Below are 20494 nucleotides of genomic sequence, written 5' to 3' on the forward strand. Positions count from 1 at the left end.
GTTATTTCATTCAAATTAGAAAACATGTATGTATGTGAAATACTTAAGAAAATAACAATTTAACGATTTAAAGATACTTCACTGAAGTGGCCCAACACATGAATCCTGTAATGCAATGCCTTTATTACTCAGTCCAGCCTGTTCACTTGAAAATGTTACAATAAACCCTCAGGTTTTAGATCAATATAACTATAGAAATGTTCAGCAATCCACATAATACTTCAAATTTTGAAGTATTTATACAAAAAACTATTACAAAATATCATAAATTGTTTTAGGCATTATTCAAGGAAAAAGAAATATCTTCATGCAAGAAGATAGAGACAGATATGTAACTGATGAAAGATGTCCCTCTTTTATTGTTTGTTGTTGACTTTTCTTTGATATTATGCTACTTTTTCTCTCTTGTTGTTTGCTTTCTTGCTGACGTCGCTTATATTGCCTTTTACTAATAATCTTTCATCTTCATAGTAAATCATTCAACTTTTCCCAAGACTCTACATCTAGTAATTTAATATTTACCATTATTCTATAGATTTCATCAGTTTCTATGTATTTTGCAAAAGTAGGCTTGTTTATAAAGAGATGTTTTACCTCATGCTAGAGGTAAAAGAGGTTCTCAAAAGTCTGATAAAGCACTTTTCCTGTAGGAATCCCTTTCATGGAGGAATTGTTGGCTTGTTCCTTTGCCACTTCTCTAATTTTCTTATCATAGTCTTCATGTGCCATCAACCTGTCATTAATCACCAATGGATTAGGTAGACCTTTCTACCTCAAAGCATCAAATTTCACCATAAACATGGCTATTGCTAGCTCCATTGTTTGGCATTTCTCCTCAAGTTGTATCATCAAGTTCCTCTTGGTGATTACCTTCTTTACTTCTAGTATGGTCTCAATTCTATCAGCTATTCCAAGCTCCTGCAATTCATACTTGTTCTTTGAGTTAAGGAACTGGATTATTCTTGAGGCTTCTTCTGGCTTATTCCCAAGTTCGGCTCTTACCCTTTGAATTGCCTCACCAGCTTCTTTGACCAAATAATTTTGCTCAAATATCACCTGTATAGAAGGCCAAATATCATTAACAGAGTTAATGATATTGGCCCATAGCTGCTACTTTGCTTGGGCAAGTGGTTCTTTCAATGTCAATTCTTTCTCTAACTTATGTATTCTCTCAGTCAATCTATTTGACTTCTGTGTTTCATTTTTATGCATGATTTGTGCCAACTTCTTTTCATCCTCTAGACCTTTTATTTGTTCCTTAAGTCTATTTATTTCATTGGTTTGGATGGACATATCCTGCATAGCTTTGATTAATTTACCTCCTTCATCGCTAGGATGAGTTGTTGCTATTGTTGAACCTGTCGCTGATGTAGGTTCTGATGTAGTGGGAAGTGTTGTAGCTACTGGGGCTGTTGTGTCTTTGATCTGGAAATCTCTGTCAGCCAATGGGAGGTGGTCAATATCCAAGTGAGGAGTTTGCAGGGGTTTTGTATTCATAATGCATTGGAAAGCCATAGATTTGTTTAATTTTATTGAATTAATTACTATCTGGCTTAAGGAGTAGGGTTAGGGCCTCTAAATAGTGTGAAAAATGAACACAGTTTGCAGAAAGGTTTTTTGGATGCACAGTGGCTTTCTTTGGGTTGGCAAGGCTTTTAATTAGTTCAATTGATTAACCTATTAGAAATATTGTAAAAAGCTTAAGTAGAGGCCTTTGGCCCTTCAGGAAAACCTGGGAAATGAAGCTTTGGTACGTGGAAGGGTTCTTTAGGGGCAACGGAGGCTTTCTGAGGCTTCAATGGTCTTTATGTTGCTTCAAATCAGGTTTGCATCGTCTTCTGGTCGTAAAAGGGTTAAAACAGTTGAGTAGATTTTATGGGCTTTAGAATTGGTTGGCAGAGATTCTTTGCAACAAAATAACATTGAAAAGAATGGAAAGGGCGGCTTTTTGGTTTTTAACCAACAGTGGTTAACCTTTGGGTGTAGGGTTAAGTTTGAATAGTAGGTGGTTTCATCTTACGCGAGGAGGCGATATTATGGTTCATCGCACCGCTTTTGAGTGGTAGGGTGGTATTTTTTAGATGATGCAATATAACATGGGGTTGCCACGTAGAAAAAAGGCAAGCAGGGAAAACCACTAATCTCACGTGCTTTTTGGATGTTAAAGATCGAATTTCAGAGCGCGCGATATGGATGTGAGCTGTTGGATCTGGAGGTGGTTGATCGGAGGGTTATCACGTGGCGGAGTTGCGAGGGATGAGTCGGGGATTTGATTGGTGGGGCCCAGGGATAAATGATGCGGTTGGTATTAAATTTATACAAAGGTTTTGTGAGCGTCGGGGAGCTATGAAGTGGGGGGCTTGAAATATATAAAGTGGAACCATAGGTTAGAATAATATAAAAGGTTTGGGGAGTACGAGAGCGGGTGTTTAGAAAAACATTTGGGATGAGTTAAAGGGGTATCGGGGAGGGTTTTTCAATGGGGCCCAATACATTTGAACTTTTTAAACTTAGGATAAGGGGTTTTAGTGGGTTTATAAGGGAAAATGAGATGAAACAAGGGAAAAGGTAAAATGAAGGGGAAGGGATATTTTTACAAGGGGAAATGAAGAGGGAGGGGTCCTTTCGAATCAAGAAGGGGAAAAATATTAGGGAATGAAAAGTAATGAAGGGGTAATGATGGAAATTAATAAATTAGACATATAAGGGGTTTAGTGAAATGAGAGGAAATTAGTGAATGAGTTTTAGTATTCAGGTCTAAAATTATATAGAATGTTTAGGGTAAATACCCAAAGTAATATATGACTTTTGTGAATGTCTTCTTTCTTCAATAATTCCTCCTGCACATGAAACATAGGATTAAGCATGATGAAGGTGCATTTGGGCTAGCAACCTTATGCATTCCAAAACCTCTTTTACCTACCTTTTATTTACCCTAGCATTTTTTCTTCATTTATTGGGTGCATTTGAGCTTACTCACCCTTTATTTATTTTTCTTTGATAAGCAAACTATCTAATTCTAATCTTATAACTTCCAATGGCTCATATTAAACTGATGAGCTCATTATTATTCTCTACCTAACTACTGACCATCATGGATTGTGGCATTTTTGACAAGCTACACACAATCTTATTTTGCAAAGCAAAGCAAAAAGTAGTGGTATTTGAATTTGCATCGCTTTTAGAATCTATTTTTTATCTCTTTTTGGTGGGGCTCTTATTTTATTTTCATTTTTTATCATTTTCATTTAGTCCTTTGATTTTTCTTTGAGGACTTACCCTCTTTACATTTTTTATTTTTAATATGGAAAAACATTTTGCACAAAGCAAAAGTATGTACAATATCACAAGACTAATCATAGTCAATTCAAAATTATGAATCCTATTATTATAGGACCCTAGCAGAGTCTAAAACATCATTGTTGTCAGCTATGGTCTCCAACCTGACTTGCCATGAAACAAAGTTAGATGAGTCACCCAACTTTTCATGCTCCTTGAAGAAAGAGGAAGACATTTTTACCAAAAGATTTTCCCTTTTTTTGATCGGTTGTTAGAAACATGAATGCTCTTCCTTCATGTATCTTGGGGTTTGTCTTCACCTCGACTCTAATAGCATGTTAACTTTTCATCAATTTGTTCTATGTTGCAACTATCACTTCAACAAAATCCAATAACATCCCATTTAACAATTTACTTCTTCAATTATCCAATGACAATAGAGCAATAGTAGATAGAACAATTAGACAAATGCACAATGAAACACAACCAAGAGACAAGAGACACAAATTTGGTCAATGACCAGGGAAAAACCCCATTAGGGGGAAAACCCTTGTAAATCTTCTTCTATTAGATTGTCTTCAAATGTTTAGCAAAGAGAGTTAATCATCCAAGAGTCAAAGTCAACTTTGACTAGCCAATATCTAATGTCAATATCCAATATCCAATATCCAAACAATCAAATTCATATACTAGTGTCAAATATGATGAGGAAGAGTCAAATCTGGTCAATTTCGAATCTGTAAATCAACAACAGTTAACTACCCTAACTAGTCAAGTCAGTAAAAGTCAAATCAAGATCAAATCTGCTCTAAATTAATTTGGTCAATGCCCAGTCAATACGGCCTCTTTTGCTGGTCAAGGATCAGCCAAAACAACTCCCAAAACTTCGGTCAAACTTGGTTAATGGAGAGAGAATGTTTGTTGTCACAGTTTGCAATTTTCTGCAGTCAAACCAGAAAGTCAACTTCAGTCAAAGTGCTCAGAATTCCTCAATTTGTGTGTCCTTCAATGTAGCCTACAAAAATCAAAATTTTCCACCCAAAAATGAAGTCAAGTGATGTCAATTTCACCTTGATGAACGTTGGTGAATGCCCTGCAACTTGGCCTAATCAGAAACAACCACCTGTCCTTCATATGAGAGAGAGAAATCCTTCCAATCTGAGTTGTACAAACTAATAGGAATATGAGAGAGGAGATGTGATGTGAGGTGATGAAGTGCCAAATGAGGATGAAGGTCTCTTGTATTTGTAGGAATCGTAGAATGTGAAAATACGTGTCGTTTGGGCATCATGAGCCTACACGATTTTGAAGCCGACCTTGATAACTTACATATGAGTGGGTTTTAATACACAAACACACTTATCCTTGTCTAATTTGAGTGATCTCTAGGTCGATTTTGGTCCTCTCAAAAAGAGGAATTTAATGAAATAATTATCTCCATCAAATGAGTTGTTCAAAGTGGAATTTGACCCTAGTTTCATAATTTAACATTGACCTCACACCTTCCTCTATCTGTAAACTTGCATAGTCATCTGATGTTGCTCTTGCAGTCTTTTGTTTCTTGTTGGATTTTCCAGATAATGGGGATTTTTTAAAAGGAAGATTGCAAGTATTTACTAGATAACCATATTTAGGGCACCTCTTGCATATGAACAAAAGCCCTTCGTAGTCCAGAACATGTAATATGTCAGTGCCTTTTGCCAATATTCATAGTTTCATGAAGTTTTTTCCTGGAGGTCTAAACTTACTAGAACCCGAGTCACCGACTTGTATTTCATTTCTTTAAAGGAGTAATCCACATCCAAGAACCTCCCCAGGCTATTCCTCAAATTTGCAAAGCTCTGAGGATTCCACATGTGGGAAAAAAACCCAGGAAACCGAACCAAACTAGAACCACATCAAGCCATTCCCTACTAGCATCGTATAATGGTGTCTAGAATTTGAAATTAACAAGGATGGAATCGATAACCCATATCTCTTTTACAAGTTTTTTTGCTTCCTCATGAGACTTGAAATTTAGTTGTATCTAGCCTTGGCTAGAAGAAAATGTCTGGGACGTTGCTGATCAACGGGTTTTACTTCTAGTTCCTCCACTTAACAAGTGATCTAGTGGATCAAAATAATGCTCAACATTGAAAGTGTGCGACAGAGCTTCAAACCTATACGATTGGATATATCTCGGTGATCTGAATCTAGCGCAACTTGTTTCACTCAAATCTGACATTGGATGCTCCCGCAATCGCGTTCTGATCGATTTGTGAAACAACTAAAATTTTTGGAAAAAGAGTTGTAGGTACACCCAGTCAGCAGTTCGTACATTGACTGGGCCATGACATGGAAGGTGACTGGGTCCTTTATCAGCTAATGGTTGGTCGATACTTGGCATTAGGTGATTGGTTGAAGGGTGGTTAGTTTTCATTGGTTGTTTATTTTGTGCAGTGGCCCAATGCGGGAGTGCCACATGGGCCAACCAGTGGCCTCCTCATGGTTGACTAATTTTTTTTATGGAGGCTGAACAACACCCCCGGGGTTTGAAACCAAGACCACATACCAAGCAACCAAGAACCACACCATCATTCCACTCTATGTCACTTGTTATACAAATAATGCGAATTACATTTAAAGTTGGTGAACGTGCCATAAAAGGGACGGGTCGGGCTAAGCCCTAGCCCATGGCCAACCCTGCGCCATAAGACTGCAGGTGGGGGGCTAAGGGCTAGGGCCTAGCCCATTCCTCATGACCTTCACACAAGCACATGCCAACATCGCATAACCGAGAGCGAAAAAATTCAGGGGGCCAGCCTTGGGTCATATGACCCTCATGGAACCACGGGCATGACGGACTTAAGAGGGGCTAGCCCCTAGGGGGCCTAACCATAGTCACATGTGGGATAATATAACCAAGGGTGTGTGGAGATAGGAGCTAGACAGATCCCCCAAATATCGATGCTTTTCATGGTCATATGGTCGTCATGCGACCAAGAATTTCGAGACTGGGGGCTTAATGATGCCCTTAATGGTCCTACAAATTTGCCGCCGAGCGGGAAATGTGCTAGGTTTAGTGCGTCGATTCCGATTTTGGGTTACTTAAGCCAGGTTTAGGCTGAATTGGAGGATATTTCGCTGCATAATTTGGGAAAATGAAGAAACAAGCATAATTTTCTCAGTTTCTGGCCAAATGAGGTGCAGAAAGAACCAAAATAGGGGTTTTTGATAGTGTTGGATCCATTAGAGACATCAATTATGCTATTTGAGATGATTAAAGGATGAAAAATTACTTTTAAACATTTTTAATGAAAGAGGCCCTGCATTGAAACCTGGACCAAGAGATGTATCCCAAGAGAGAGGTGAACTCCTTTATCCTGCTTGTGTTATGTGTTTTAGATATGCTCGTTTTGTCTCTGTTTTGGCTATAAATTGTGCTAAAAATTTACTTGTTTATGTGTTTAGTAAATTGATCCTATATCCACAACACATATAAATTTAACTTGAAAATTGTTAAAAATCTTCAAGTTTACACATTCAAATCATTTTGGTATCAGAGCAACAGGTTTATTGTGAAGATTTGATTTGTTTTCAAGTTTTTTTCTGATGCTTACAAGGTTGAAGCTCAAAAGAGGAGAAGGAGAACTTGTGGAGCTAAGATCTCAAATTATTTAAACGAGAACAAACACACCTCAGGTTTCAATAGTCACGGCACATGAAGAAGGTCCTGAAGAGATGTTTGAAGATGAGAAGACTTTCAGAAAAGCATTCTTTGAAATGTCTAAGATGGTTAAGGTTTAGTACGAGGAGAGGAATTCCATATTGTATGGAGAAAGCTCAAAACCTCATGGAGGAAAATGCGACAACCTCCAAAAGGGAATGGAGGGAATGGTGACAAACCACCACCTTCACCTCCATCATCATCCTCATCTTCATCTTCAGCCTCATCTTCTTCTACTATTACTACCCTTTCAAAAACACTTCCAAATTCCCCAAGGGGTCATGGTAAAACTCATTTGCTTAAGATTGATATTAAGATTGAATTGCCTATGTACAATGGAGAGGTAAATGTAGAAATATTAGACAATTGGATACGTCATATTGAAGTGTATTGCAGGATACAAAGAATCAAAGATGATGAAACCAAGATTTAGCTTGCTTCTCTTATATTAGAAGGTGCAACACTAATTTGGTGGGAAGCGAAAACTCAAGAGGAAATGATGAAACATGGTAAGGTTTTATCCTCTTGGAATGATTTTTTGTTGTAATAAGAAGGCAATTTTATCAATTACCATACATGCAAAAGCTATTATGGATTGGCAGAACTTTAAGCAAGCTAAAGGGCAAAATGTGCAATCTTATACTCAAGAATTTAGGAAAAGAGATTTTATTTTGGGTATATATTTGTCCTCACAAGATACTTTGCTTAAATATATTGGAGGATTGCATAGTTATTTGAGGCATACCATTCTCATGTTTAACCCTACAAAACTAGATGAAGCCTATGTTCAGGCAACTCATTTATAGGCAAGAGGGGAAAATGTTTTTGAAGAAACTAGTGAGAGTTACTTTAAGTCAGGAGAAAAAGGAAAGGGTAAGTTCAAAGGAAAAGGGAAGAAGAATGTTACCATCAAGATGGAGAAAGAAAAAATCACATGTAAACATTGTTCCAAAGAGGGCCATGATGAAGATCATTGCTGGAAACTTCATCCAGAAATGAGACCCAAAAAGTTTAAGAACAAGGAGAAGGAGAAGACAACTGCAACTACACAACATGATTTAGGTTCAGATTCTGGAGATGAAACAAAGATCACAGCCATGGGTTTGAAAGGTAAGGACATTGCAAGTACTAATTCTTCAAATTGTCTCAATGAAACTCAAGATGAAAAAACAAGAATAGAGTTTTTCCACATTAGAGTTATTTCAAAACATACCAAGATAGATACACTGTTTGATAGTGGTTCACAAGCAAATCTTATCTCAAAAGACATTGTCAAGAAGTTGAATTTAGAAACCATTCCTCATCCTAAACCTTATCCTTTAGGTTGGATATGTGACAATGCAAAATTGCATGTGACAAAAAGATGTAAATTGAAATTTGCAATCATAACAAACTTTTTAAATTAGGTAGAGTTTGATGTAATTCCAATTGATATATGCGGTATTTTTTTGGGAAGCCCATATCTATATGATAGGAGAGATATTTTTCATCGCCATGAGAAAAAATATCATTTGTTCAAGAATGGGATTGAGTACATTGTTAGAGCACACAACAAGAAGTTGAATGCATCTCTTGTAAATGCAGGACAAATGAAGAGGATTGTTAATGCTAGTCAGAACTTTGCATTGTTAATGATCAAACATGAAGATGTTGAAGAATCTAAAGCCTTTCAAGGATATGATTCAAGTTTGAAATTTTATTTCATTGATGTTTCTAATTAATGTGATAAGATGTTTCAGGATCTAACATGTTGCCTCCTAAAAGAGCTAAACAAAATGAAGTAAATTTGCAGCAACATGCATCATTGTTGAACATTGGTGTGAACAAGATGCCAGTGTTAGAGAGTGCAAAGGTCAAAGAGAAAATGCAAAAGCAAATTGACAAAGAGGACATTGGTTCCAAAACTTCTTCTTGTGGGTTTTATAATGTGTTGGCTTTAAAAAGGGACAGTGCATGGTGATGGCGATCACATTTGGTCAAGATTCGAGCCAAGTACAAGGCTAAACATGGTAAGCATCGTCATGACGACATTGTTCAAGTGAGAAGAATTTGAGATTGTTTAAGTTTCCTTTGATTGGAGACCGAGGAGGGAATGTGTTTATTCCTTCAAAGTCGGTTTTTTGTTCTACATATTATGGGAAATTGCAGCAAGATGTCATCTATGACAACAAGACAAGGACTCTAAAATCAAGGAAAATGATGTATTTTCATGAAAATTTCAATATGTCAAATTCAAGCAAATTTCGGTGGACTAAGACTAGAAGGGTGAGGGAAATGTACCCTCATCTATTTGTTGATTGATAAAGACATTTTAGAGGTCCAAAAGATTCCAATGGGAGGAGTGATCCGGTGGTTAAAAATAATGCTCAAAATTGAAAGTGTGCGATAGATCTTGAAACCTATACGATTGGATAGATCTGAATGATATGAATCCAACGCAACTTGTTTCACTCAAATATGACATCGGATGCTCCTAGAATCGCATTCTGATCGATTTGGGAAACAACTAATTTTTTTGGAAAAAGAGTTGTAGGTACACCCAATCAATAGTTCGTACATTGATTGGGCCATGAATTGGCAAGTGACTGGATCCTTTATCGACCAATGGTTGTTCGACACTTGGCATTAGGCTATTGGTTGATTCGTGGTTAGTTTTCATTGGTTGTTTGTTTGGTGTAGTATCCCAATGAGGGAGTGCCACGTGGGCCAACCAGTGGCTTCCACGTGGCCTCCTCATGGCCAACTAAAAATTGTTATGGAGGCCGAACAACACCCCTAAGATTCGAAACCAAGACCACATACCAAGCAACTAAGAACCATACCATCACGCCCTATTATGTCACTTGTTATACAAGTAATGTGAATTACATTTAAAGTTGGTAAACACACCATATCAGGGAGGGGTGGGGCTAAGCCTTAGCCCATGGCCACCCTACGCCACAGGACTGCGAGTGGGGGGGCAAGGGCTAGGGCCTAGCCCAGCCCTCACGACCTTTGCATAGGCACATGCCAACACTGTATAACCATGACCAAAAAAATGGTGGGGGCCAGCCCCGAGTCATATGACCCTCATGGAACCACAAGCGTGACAGACTTAAGAGGGGCCAACCCCTAGCGGGCCGAACCATAGTCACATGCGAGATGATAGAACCAAGGGCACATGGAGACAAGGGCTAGATAGATCCCCCAAAGGTCAGTGCTTTTCACGGTCATATGGTTGTCATGCAACCAGGAATTTCAAGACTGGGGACTTAATGGCGCCCTTAACAGTCCTACAAATTCACCTGCCAAGCGATAATTATGTCAGGTTTAGTGCCCCAGTTTTGCGTTCGGGGCACTCAAGCCAGTTTTAGGCTGAATTGTAGGATGGTTAGCTGCAGAATTTGGGAAAATGAGGAAATAATCATAACTTTCTCAGTTTTGGGCCAAATGAGGTGTAGAAAGAACCAAAATAGGGGTTTTTGACAGTGTTTGATCCATTGGAGGCATCAGTTCTACTATTTCAGTTGATTAAAGAATGAAAACACATTTTGAGCATTTTTAATGAAAGAGGCCTTGCATTGGAAGTTGGACCAGGAGATGTAGCCCAAGAGGGGGGTGAACTCCTTTACCATGCTTATGTTATGTGTTTCAGATATGTTGGTTTTGTCTTTGTTTTGGCTATAAATTGTGGTTAAAATTTACTTGTTTATGTGTTTAGTAAACTGATCCTATACCCAAAACACGTATAAATTTAACTTCAAAATTGTTAAAAATCTTCAAGTTTACACATTCAGATCAACAAGAGTCTCTACACAAAACTTGCGGTCTCTAGCTCTACCCACCAAAGATTTCTTTGTGGGTTCCACTACTTATGCCATCTCTACATCATCCCCCGAGCAAAGATTGTAAGTAGTGAAGCATTGTTCACTTTTCAACACCTTATTCTCCTTCCTTTTTAAAGGAGTCCCCTTACCAACCAAATCTTGCATACAATGGATTCTAACCTCCTCCTCAAGAACCGTTGGACTGGACCCATTATTCAGACTAGGAACTGTAACCTCTTGTATAGCTGCAACGTGAGGAACAATGACTTCAACAAAGGGGATCTCAACAACAGACAAGGGGGCCTTATAAAAAGGCCCCATAACCATTGGAAGACCACAACGAAGCATGGGGGAACATATGGCAACAAGTGTTGGAATGATGAGCAGAGTGAACAATAGCAGAATACAACGAATGGCTCTGATACCACTGGAACACTAATTTTTCTGTTCACTTATATTCGGAAACGAATTACACATTTGTATGTAAAACAATATATTTTATTATTCAATCTTTGATGATGATTTTACAAACTAGGGTGGTTCTCCTTTATAGGAGTTGACTGGCCACGAGCCTAAAGACACATTCTTTTGAACTAATGCATATTCAAAACTAATTGAATAATTTAGCTTAATTTTAATTTATTTACTAATTATAAATCTATGTGTGTATATATATATATATATATATATATATATATATATATATATATATATATATAACTAGGGTGGTTCTCCTTTATAGGAGTTGACTGGCCACGAGCCTAAAGACACATTCTTTTGAACTAATGCATATTCAAAACTAATTAAATAACTTAGCTTAGTTTTAATTTATTTACTAATTATATATATATATATATATATACCTGAAGTTAATATTAACTGAGCATGTTTTATTCTAGGTTATAAATTTGGTATCAGAGCCATCTGGTACTTTGTCCAAGCTATTTGATATTGTCTGGTCTTTCCATTGAGTTGTATTTGTCTGAGCTATTGTCCACGAATCTAAGTTGGCGATAAGGTGCTAGTAGAGAGCAATGAAGGCGAAGGACTGTCGTGTTTGCTTTCCTGGTGCACAAAGACTTTGTTTCTCCTCTGTTCAGGTGCTTACTCATACTTTCTTTCAATGGTTGGTTATATGAATGAGTTTTCTCTTCAGAAGCCCGAAGACAAAAAGATAGCTCATAAGAATCGATGGTATTTTCTGAATAAGTTTTTAAATAAATCCAGAAATGAAGATGTTCTCTATGATGAAAAAGTGTTAGTACAAGAGTCTGAACCACAACCAAACTGGACATTGCCAGAGATTGATATTGATAAGCTTTATAAAATGCCTGTATTCCAGTTTCGAGCTGCTCAGTTATTTAGATTTACATCTGTGAATATTCCTATTTCTACTGGCCAGTCCGTATATCAAATCCCACTAATACAGCCACAAATATCAAATGGGGTTTGGAAAATGGTTATAGATATATCCATATAGGTATCATACAATTTGGAATTAATCCATTAGTCTGTCCTGGTCTAAATACTTCATGCTTGACATGTGTCCTTGATACCAGAATGAATAACTTCAACGACACTTTATTGGGAGGATTCCAAAGTCCCCTCAATAATGGCCTTGTCTGGTCATCAGTTATCCCCAGATATCAAGTTTCACTGACAGACCCTTATATCAATGAATTCTTGAACGCTTATATTCAATTTATGGTTTTAATGTTGCCCCACAGTCACAGATTTCTCAGCTCCGTGCTTCTATATGCCTGAGATTTGTCTCTACCTCCATGCCTCCTCTCAATCCAAAGTTAGCTGGTAGAGCTTTAAAAGAAGGCGTTATTGTTGGCCCTGGTAACACTGCTCCCTTACAGATTGGTTTTGCAGAATGTACTCTTCCAGATGAATGGAATAGTACATATATTCCACTTTCACAGAAATATCCTCAACTGCAAACATCTAAAGTTCCTCAGCAATTGTCTCTCATCCAACATCCTGACGGATCCTCTAGTCTTAAATTTACCACTCCTTCACTTACTAGATCTATGTCATCCTTCCCTAGATCTACAATTTTGGGTGGTAGGAATCCACATATACCCTCTGTTCCCAGAAATTTATCATCAAGACATTCTGCTCCAAGAGAGGATCATACAAAGTCTACCTCTCATAAACCTGATGATTGTCAGTTCTGCGTTCCATCTTCATCTTCTACATTCCAGACTGATGATTCCCCTAGCTCTGAAGTCTTTATACTTGATATTAAAAGTTTCTCACTTCCTAGAGCTCAGTTAGAAGTCGCTGCAAAAATACCAGAAAGATATTTAGAATCTGAAAATTCTAGAAGGACATTTAGCAATGGAACAAAGAAAGCAGATTTCCAATTGTTATCTATGAGAGCAACTTCTGATCCAGATCAGAATGAAAATGAAAAGCTGCATAATTATACAAACTACCAAATATTTTGTATGCTTTAGAATATTGATGATATAGCCTGGGATGTTTTAGAAATTAAAGAACACATCAAAAAGATGCATACTGGTTATATTGAGACATTGGGAACTCAAGATGCACACACACAGAAGTTAAATAATATTCAGTCAAATATGGGTATCATCTCCAAGTCTTTGGAACATCTTAAAGATGCACTCCCCACTCCTGATTCTCCACCTCATTATAGAGAAGTAGATGTTTCAAGTTCAAAGTTGAAATTCTCCTCCAGTTCTGATGAATTGAAGCATATTTTTTTAAAGGGGGTAGAGAATAAAGATAAAGTCAGACTTGAAAAAATCCAGAAAGGAATCAATCTAGCTAGAGAAAAAACAGAGTTGATGAAGAATAGACTAGCTGATCTTCCTTCTGTAGAAAGTCTAAGATTGCCAAAGAACTATGTCAGCTTTAGTTCTTTAATGAAACAAAATGGCCAATCATATGCTCCTACAATAATGGCCATGTCAGGAGTAACTGGTGAACAATCACAAGGTGAACCAAGTTCTCTAAGAGATATAATTGATTCCTTTTTCTATTCTAACAAAGGAAAAAGAGGTGTTGGGCATACCTCTGCACATGAAGCAGCAGCATCAAGCCCGTTCAGTAGATATACTAAAAATATACAATCTACATCTGTAAGATTAAACAATCCTGCTTCCAGAGGCTATGGAAATTCATTGTTAGTAAATATTGATTGCCTTGATTATTATGAAGTGATTGTTGTATTGCATAATGTCCATGCTTGGGCACTACAGAGAAAAGCTAAAACCAAAGCACCATGGTCTGATATAGTCACTCAAATTGTATGGTCTTTTACTGGCATACTAAAGCAATGGTGGGAAAGGCTTGCAGAAGAAGAGAAAGATCAAATAGTTGAACATAGTACTGATCCATTAAGAGCATTGTTTGAAGCTTTAAAACATGAATTTGTTGGATTAGTCCCTGAAGACTCAGCCCATCATTCACAGCTATTTCTCTCCCAGAAATTATGCAACATTGATTATTTGCAAGAGTATTTTTGTGTTATGCAGAAACTTCTGTATCAGGCTAGTGATCCACATAATGTTGCCTATCTGAGGTATTACATTCAGTCTATGCCTGGTAAAATTCCTGATCTCATTAATCAGTACATAGCAGATCATAAAGTGAATTTGGAAGGACAATCACTTGCAGCTATTCACCAAATGATTGTCAGAATTTTGCAGAAAGAATGTGCAGAAGCAAAGCTAAGAAGAATTTTTCCAAACAAATGCACTTTAGCACAAAGCTTTGCAATAATTTCAAAGAAACCTATAATTTTGGTTGTCATAAGCAAAGCGAAAGAAAGGTTTCTAAAAAGACAAAGTTTGACAAGTCCTGCTCTTGTAAGAATGATAAATACTTTCCTAAGAAGAAAAAGTACTTTCCTTCCAAAAGATCATTTAAAGGAAGAAGGGTAGTATTTAGGAAAAGATCAAAACCTTCTAAAAAAGTTGTGTGTTTTACTTGTGGTAAAGAAGGTCATTATGCTAACACTTGCAGAGAAAGAAAGGATAGGAAGCAGATGAAGGTAATGAATATCTTTTTGACAATCCATGATCCGCAAGATTGGGATCTCATATCTCACTCTGAGGGAGAATATTTTGAAGTTTCCAGTTCTTCTTCAGAATCTTCAGATAATGAAATTCCTGAAATCAGGAACTTAACAATTGATTCAGAATCATCTGATTCTGATGAAACATTCATTCCTGATATTAAAATGTTCAGTTTAAAATCTTCAGGAGATATACAAGCAAAGATTGCAGCAGTCAAAGCTGATCTCGCACAGTTAGATCCAGTCCAGTTTACAGCAAGAAGAAGATTGACTGAAAAACTTGAGAATCTTGAGAAACAACTGTCGTCTAAAAAGAAAGAAAGATTTTCAGAAGAAGAAAGAGATGAGGATGAATTCATCGAAAGAGAGTTTGATTCAATGTTCAGACCTTTGCAGATTTCTGTATCTCCAGGTATGAATCAAATTGATGCTCTCAAGAAAAAGATCACAGATTTGGAATCTTCAATTCATCATACAAGGTCAGAAATGATACAGTTGTCGTCCAATCTTCAAATACTTATTTCTGATTATGATGATTGTAATTCTAAATTAACAAGTTTACTGATGAAAAATGTTCCAGTTATTGAAGAGATATCCCCAAAGAAAAATGTTGAGTTGTTTAATGTTATGGGCATTGGAGATAGAGTGGTTATTCCAATAAGAATTAGAGTCCCTAGAATTTAACCTTATACTTTGGATGCTCAAATAGATTCTGGTGCTATGAGTAGCTGCTGCAAATACAAAGCCATTCCACATTATTATTGGCAGCCTACTAAACTCCAATTCAGGGCTATCATTGGTGATTTAATGGAAATAGGTCACATAGCTCCTAAATTTCCCATTTCCTTGAATGATGTACAGGTTTTTGTCACTTTGTATAGTTTTGACACTGGTGCTGACATTTTGTTAGGACAAGATTTTCTGAAGAAATATTTGCCAGTTACTTTTGGGCAAGATTATGTTATATTCTCCACCACTGTTGGTCCTATCACAGTCCCTGCTTCCAGTGACTACAAAATCAATGTGCAGCCTGAAGATGAGGATCCTCTCCAGTATAGTCTACAAGATCTGACCAAGATTAATAAGATTGTCAAAAATGTAGAGTTACATGGTCCCAAAACTTTGCAACAGATTTCTGATAGGCTTCATGCAGATTGTACTTCCAATAGGCCAGATGCCTTTTGGGTACGGGAAAAGTATTTTGTTGCACTACCTTACAAAGAAGGATATGTTCTGAGGCCACAAAAAGCTAGTGCAAATCATATGAGTCCAAAAAAGCAAGAATTGTGCAAAGCAGAAATTGAACAGCTGTTAGAACAGAAGCTTATTGAACCTTGTAAGAGCCCTTGGGCTTGCCCTGCTTTTTATGTCAATAAGCACAGTGAGCAGAAAAGAGGTAAGAAAAGACTTGTGATTAATTATAAAGCATTGAATGATGCTCTTCTTCCTATTCGATATCCTCTGCCTAACAAGGAACTGTTACTTGCCAAGATTGCTAATGCTAATGTGTTTAGCAAGTTTAATCTTAAAAGTGGATTTTGGCAGATTGGTATTATTCCTGCTGACAGATATAAAACAACTTTCATTGTTCCTCATGGCCAATATCAATGGACTGTGATGCCCTTTGGTCTGAAAAATGCTCCATCTGAATTCCAAAAAAGAATGGAAGACATTTTTGGTGGGGTAGAGTACATTATTATATATATTGATGATTTGCTTGTATTTAGTAGAGATGTAAATATGCACAAGGTCCATTTAGAATACTTCTACCAACTTGTATATAAGCATGGCTTGGTACTTTCAGATACAGAAGAAAATTTTCAAATTGGGAAAGTCAAGATCGACTACTTGGGTTTACACATAGAAAAAGGACATGTAGAACTTCAGCCACGTGTGCTAACCCATCTATTGAAATTTCCTAATATTATTACTGATGTGAAAACACTGCAAAGATTTCTTGCATGTCTGAATTACATAAGGAATTTTTATGCTAAGCAATCAGAAGACACAAAGATACTACTGAACAGACTAAAGAAGAAAGTTGTCAATTGGACAGATGAGATGACAACAACAGTAATTAGTATTAAGAGTAAGCTTAATGATTTGCCAAAACTTAAGCTTCCTGATACTAATATTCCTTTTATACTTGAGACAGATGCTTCTGATCACACTTGGGCTGCAGTTTTGTTACAAAAGCATGGAAGAAAAGAACTGGTTTGTGCCTATTCCTCGGGATCTTTTGATGACACAGAGAAAAAGTATCCTTCATCTCATAAGGAAATACTTGCAGTAAAGAGAGGAATAAAGAGATTTCACTTGTTCTTGAAAAGTGTTAAATTTATTGTTAGAATAGACTTAAAGCATATGAAACAGATGTTGGCAAACAAAAGATTGTTAGAACAAGGCAGTACCAGAGTGCTTAGGTGGGCACTATGGCTTGAGGGTTTTGATTTTGATATTGTTTACAAGTCTGGTGCAGAAAATTATCTTGCTGACATGCTTACCACAGAAGGTGCTCAAGAAATCAAAGAGATCAAGATGTTCAGACCTCTTCACCAGCATGAAGCTTCTACAAGCCAGTCCAGTCATGTCAAGTCTAGCAGAGTCACATATGTCACAGTTTGTAGTAACTGCCATTATGAGTTTTGTCTAGAATGTCTTTCAAAATAGTTCCTAACCTTACCATTATGCCTGAGACAGATCATTTTGCAAAAATGGTTTGACTCTGAAGAGTCTAGATGGTCATATACAAAAGAGTTACCATATAGGATTAGGCCATGGTGTGTTTATTATGCATTGTCTAGAGAACCAGATCCTGTTTATTTTGGATGCATTCAAAATACTGACTGGACATGGTTAGACTATTTCTCTATTCATCAGAGAGCTAGGATACATGGTTCGGTTAAGGTCATATTTTATGCAGCAGCTATAGACCCTGCTGATAATTGGTGGAGTCCCTGGTTTAAGCTATTTATGTTTAGGTATTTGCCCAGATCTAAGAGTATTTTTTATAGGACTTTTGTTGAATTTGTCAGAATTCTCCATTGGGAAATGCATGTAGCTGTCCAGAATGATTATGTCTTAGAGTTTGAGTTCATCCACCGCCACACAATTGTCATTCCAAATGAAGAAGATGAATCCTTTAAGCTTTCCATCAGATTTAGAGGATTGATATCAGTGGACGAGCAAGACAGGCCTCCATTCATGTACACATTTCCATTCTTTTGTTGTACCAGAGATGCCGCACCATATTGGCTAGATGAATTTGTACCATACGAAGTGCTTGCTCTAGATAATGAAGAACTAATTAATGAATTCATAGAACTTGACCAAACCAGACTTGGTCATATTGATCCAGCTGTCCCAGATACTCATGCACATGATTATGATGACAGAGCTAACAGTGATTGATTGGAAGGATCACTCAGATGATATCCTTCCATATCCTGCTTTATTTGTACATATATTGTTTTCTGGTTTCCATGGGATTTAGTCCGAATAAAATCTCCACTGTGTAATTACTTTTGTAAAAGAGCCGATGTCCTAGATTCTGGCCATCTCAGATGATATCTTTTCATATCCTGCTTTATTTGTACATATATTGTTTTCTGGTTTCCGTGGGATTTAGTCCGAATAAAATCTCCACTATGTAACTGCTTTTGTAAAAGAGCCGATGTCCTAAATTCTGGCCATCTTTTTCGTTTTTAGATATATCATGATTCGGTCCCCATATGGCCTAGCCTCCAAGGGATGAGATAACAAGTGGTTGTCCCCACTTGCCTGAATCTTTAGAACTGGTCATTACTTTTGTACAAGGTACTTTCGTGATAGACATCTTGCATGATGTTCTAGTCGAAAGTTGGATTCTTTTGGTTTCAAGTTCCCGGTAAAAGTTTTCACTAGATGACCTGCTAGGATATTATAAATACTAGCATTGTAAGTTCATTAGGGGCAGGAGTTTTTTGGAGAGTTTTAGAGAGTCTGAGAAGTTTGAGTCTGAGTGAAGTCTCCCTGCTCTGCATCTGCGAGAAGTTTTCTCGATCTGCTTGCACCACGAAGTTTTAACTCTATATGCTGTGATGTTAGTTCAAGTCTTTTGAGTCTGTTTGAGACTAAGTCTCCCTGCTCTGCATCTGCGAGAAGTTTTCTCGATCTGCTTGCATCACGTAGTGCTATTCTCATATTTGGATGTCTGTAATTACCTGAAGTTAATATGAACTAGGCAGTCCTTCGCCTTCACAGCTCTCTACCAGTGCCTTATCGCCAACTTAGATTCGTGGACAGTAGCTCAGAAAAATACAACTCAATGGAAAAACCAGACACTATCAAATAGCTTGGACAAAGTACCAGATGGCTCTGATACCAAATTTATAACCCAGAATAAAACATGCTCAGTTCATATTAACTTCAGGTAATTACAGACATCCAAATATGAGAATAGCACTCCGTGATGCAAGCAGATCGAGAAAACTTCTCATAGATGCAGAGCACGGAGACTTAGTCTCATATATATATATATATATATATATATATATATATATAGGCTCGTGGCCAGTCAACTCCTATAAAGGAGAACCACCCTAGTTTGTAAACTCATCATTGAAGATTGAATAATAAAATATATTGTTTTACATACAAATGTGTAATTCATTTCCAAATATAAGTGAACAGAAAAATTAGTGTTCCAGTGGTATCAGAGCCATTCGTTGTATTCTTCTACTGTTCACTCTGCTCATCATTCCAACACTTGTTGCCATATGTTCCCCCATGCTTCGTTGTGTTCATCGTTCGAGAACTCGTTTTTTGTCAATTCCCTCACCTCACGTGCTTTGTTGCTCACACACATCAACCGCTCCACCTATTGACCCACGTCCCTGTCGTGCTCCTACATCCACTCTCACAACTATGCTTCCCCCGTCATCGAACCTGTCATTCGCTGCAACCTTTCCTTACTGCATAACACAAACTGAGACCACTATTCCATCATGCCTCATTGTCACACCCTGCCTTTCTGCTTCCCCGTCACATCTTGCCTTTCCGCTTCCCCCCGTCACACCCTGCCTTTCTACTTCCCCGTCACACCCTACCTTTCCGCTATTTTCAACAGACCAATACAAGTTAAAAATGTTGTCCCCACCCCCCTCCCCCTCCCGCTGTCAAGCATCTTATCTTCGAAATGTCAACGATGATGTCGGTTCATACGAGCTCAGTGCATATAATTGGTGAATTAATTATATACATCCAGGTCAATACACAGTGGGAGTCGTGACAGCCATATATATATATATATATATATGGTTCGCTACCGTGGGTCGCTATATTGGTTCGAGCATATAATTATTAATATATGGTGTGGCATATAATACAATAATTAATTATTAAACACTGATATATTTTTTCCCGTGGAAAAAGTTGTAATTTTCATTAAAGGAGAAAATTACATTTTGTATATGCTGAGCATTACTTAAGTAAGGCATTGCCTTATTCAAAAAAAAAAAAAAAGGTGAAACCTTTTGTGCATTCCTCCACGCAGGGAGCCTGCTAATTGAGAATAACAAAAATAGAGAGTTACTGACCTCTTCACAGAGAGGATATGGTGCTATAAAAAAGTTCTGTATAAATATTTACAAAATAAGTATTATGATAATATCA

This window comes from Pinus tabuliformis, chromosome 6 (assembly GCF_031772625.1).
Source record: "Pinus tabuliformis cultivar Carrire ecotype Pingquan chromosome 6, CPIR1, whole genome shotgun sequence".
In the NCBI taxonomy this organism is placed as follows: Eukaryota; Viridiplantae; Streptophyta; class Pinopsida; order Pinales; family Pinaceae; genus Pinus; species Pinus tabuliformis.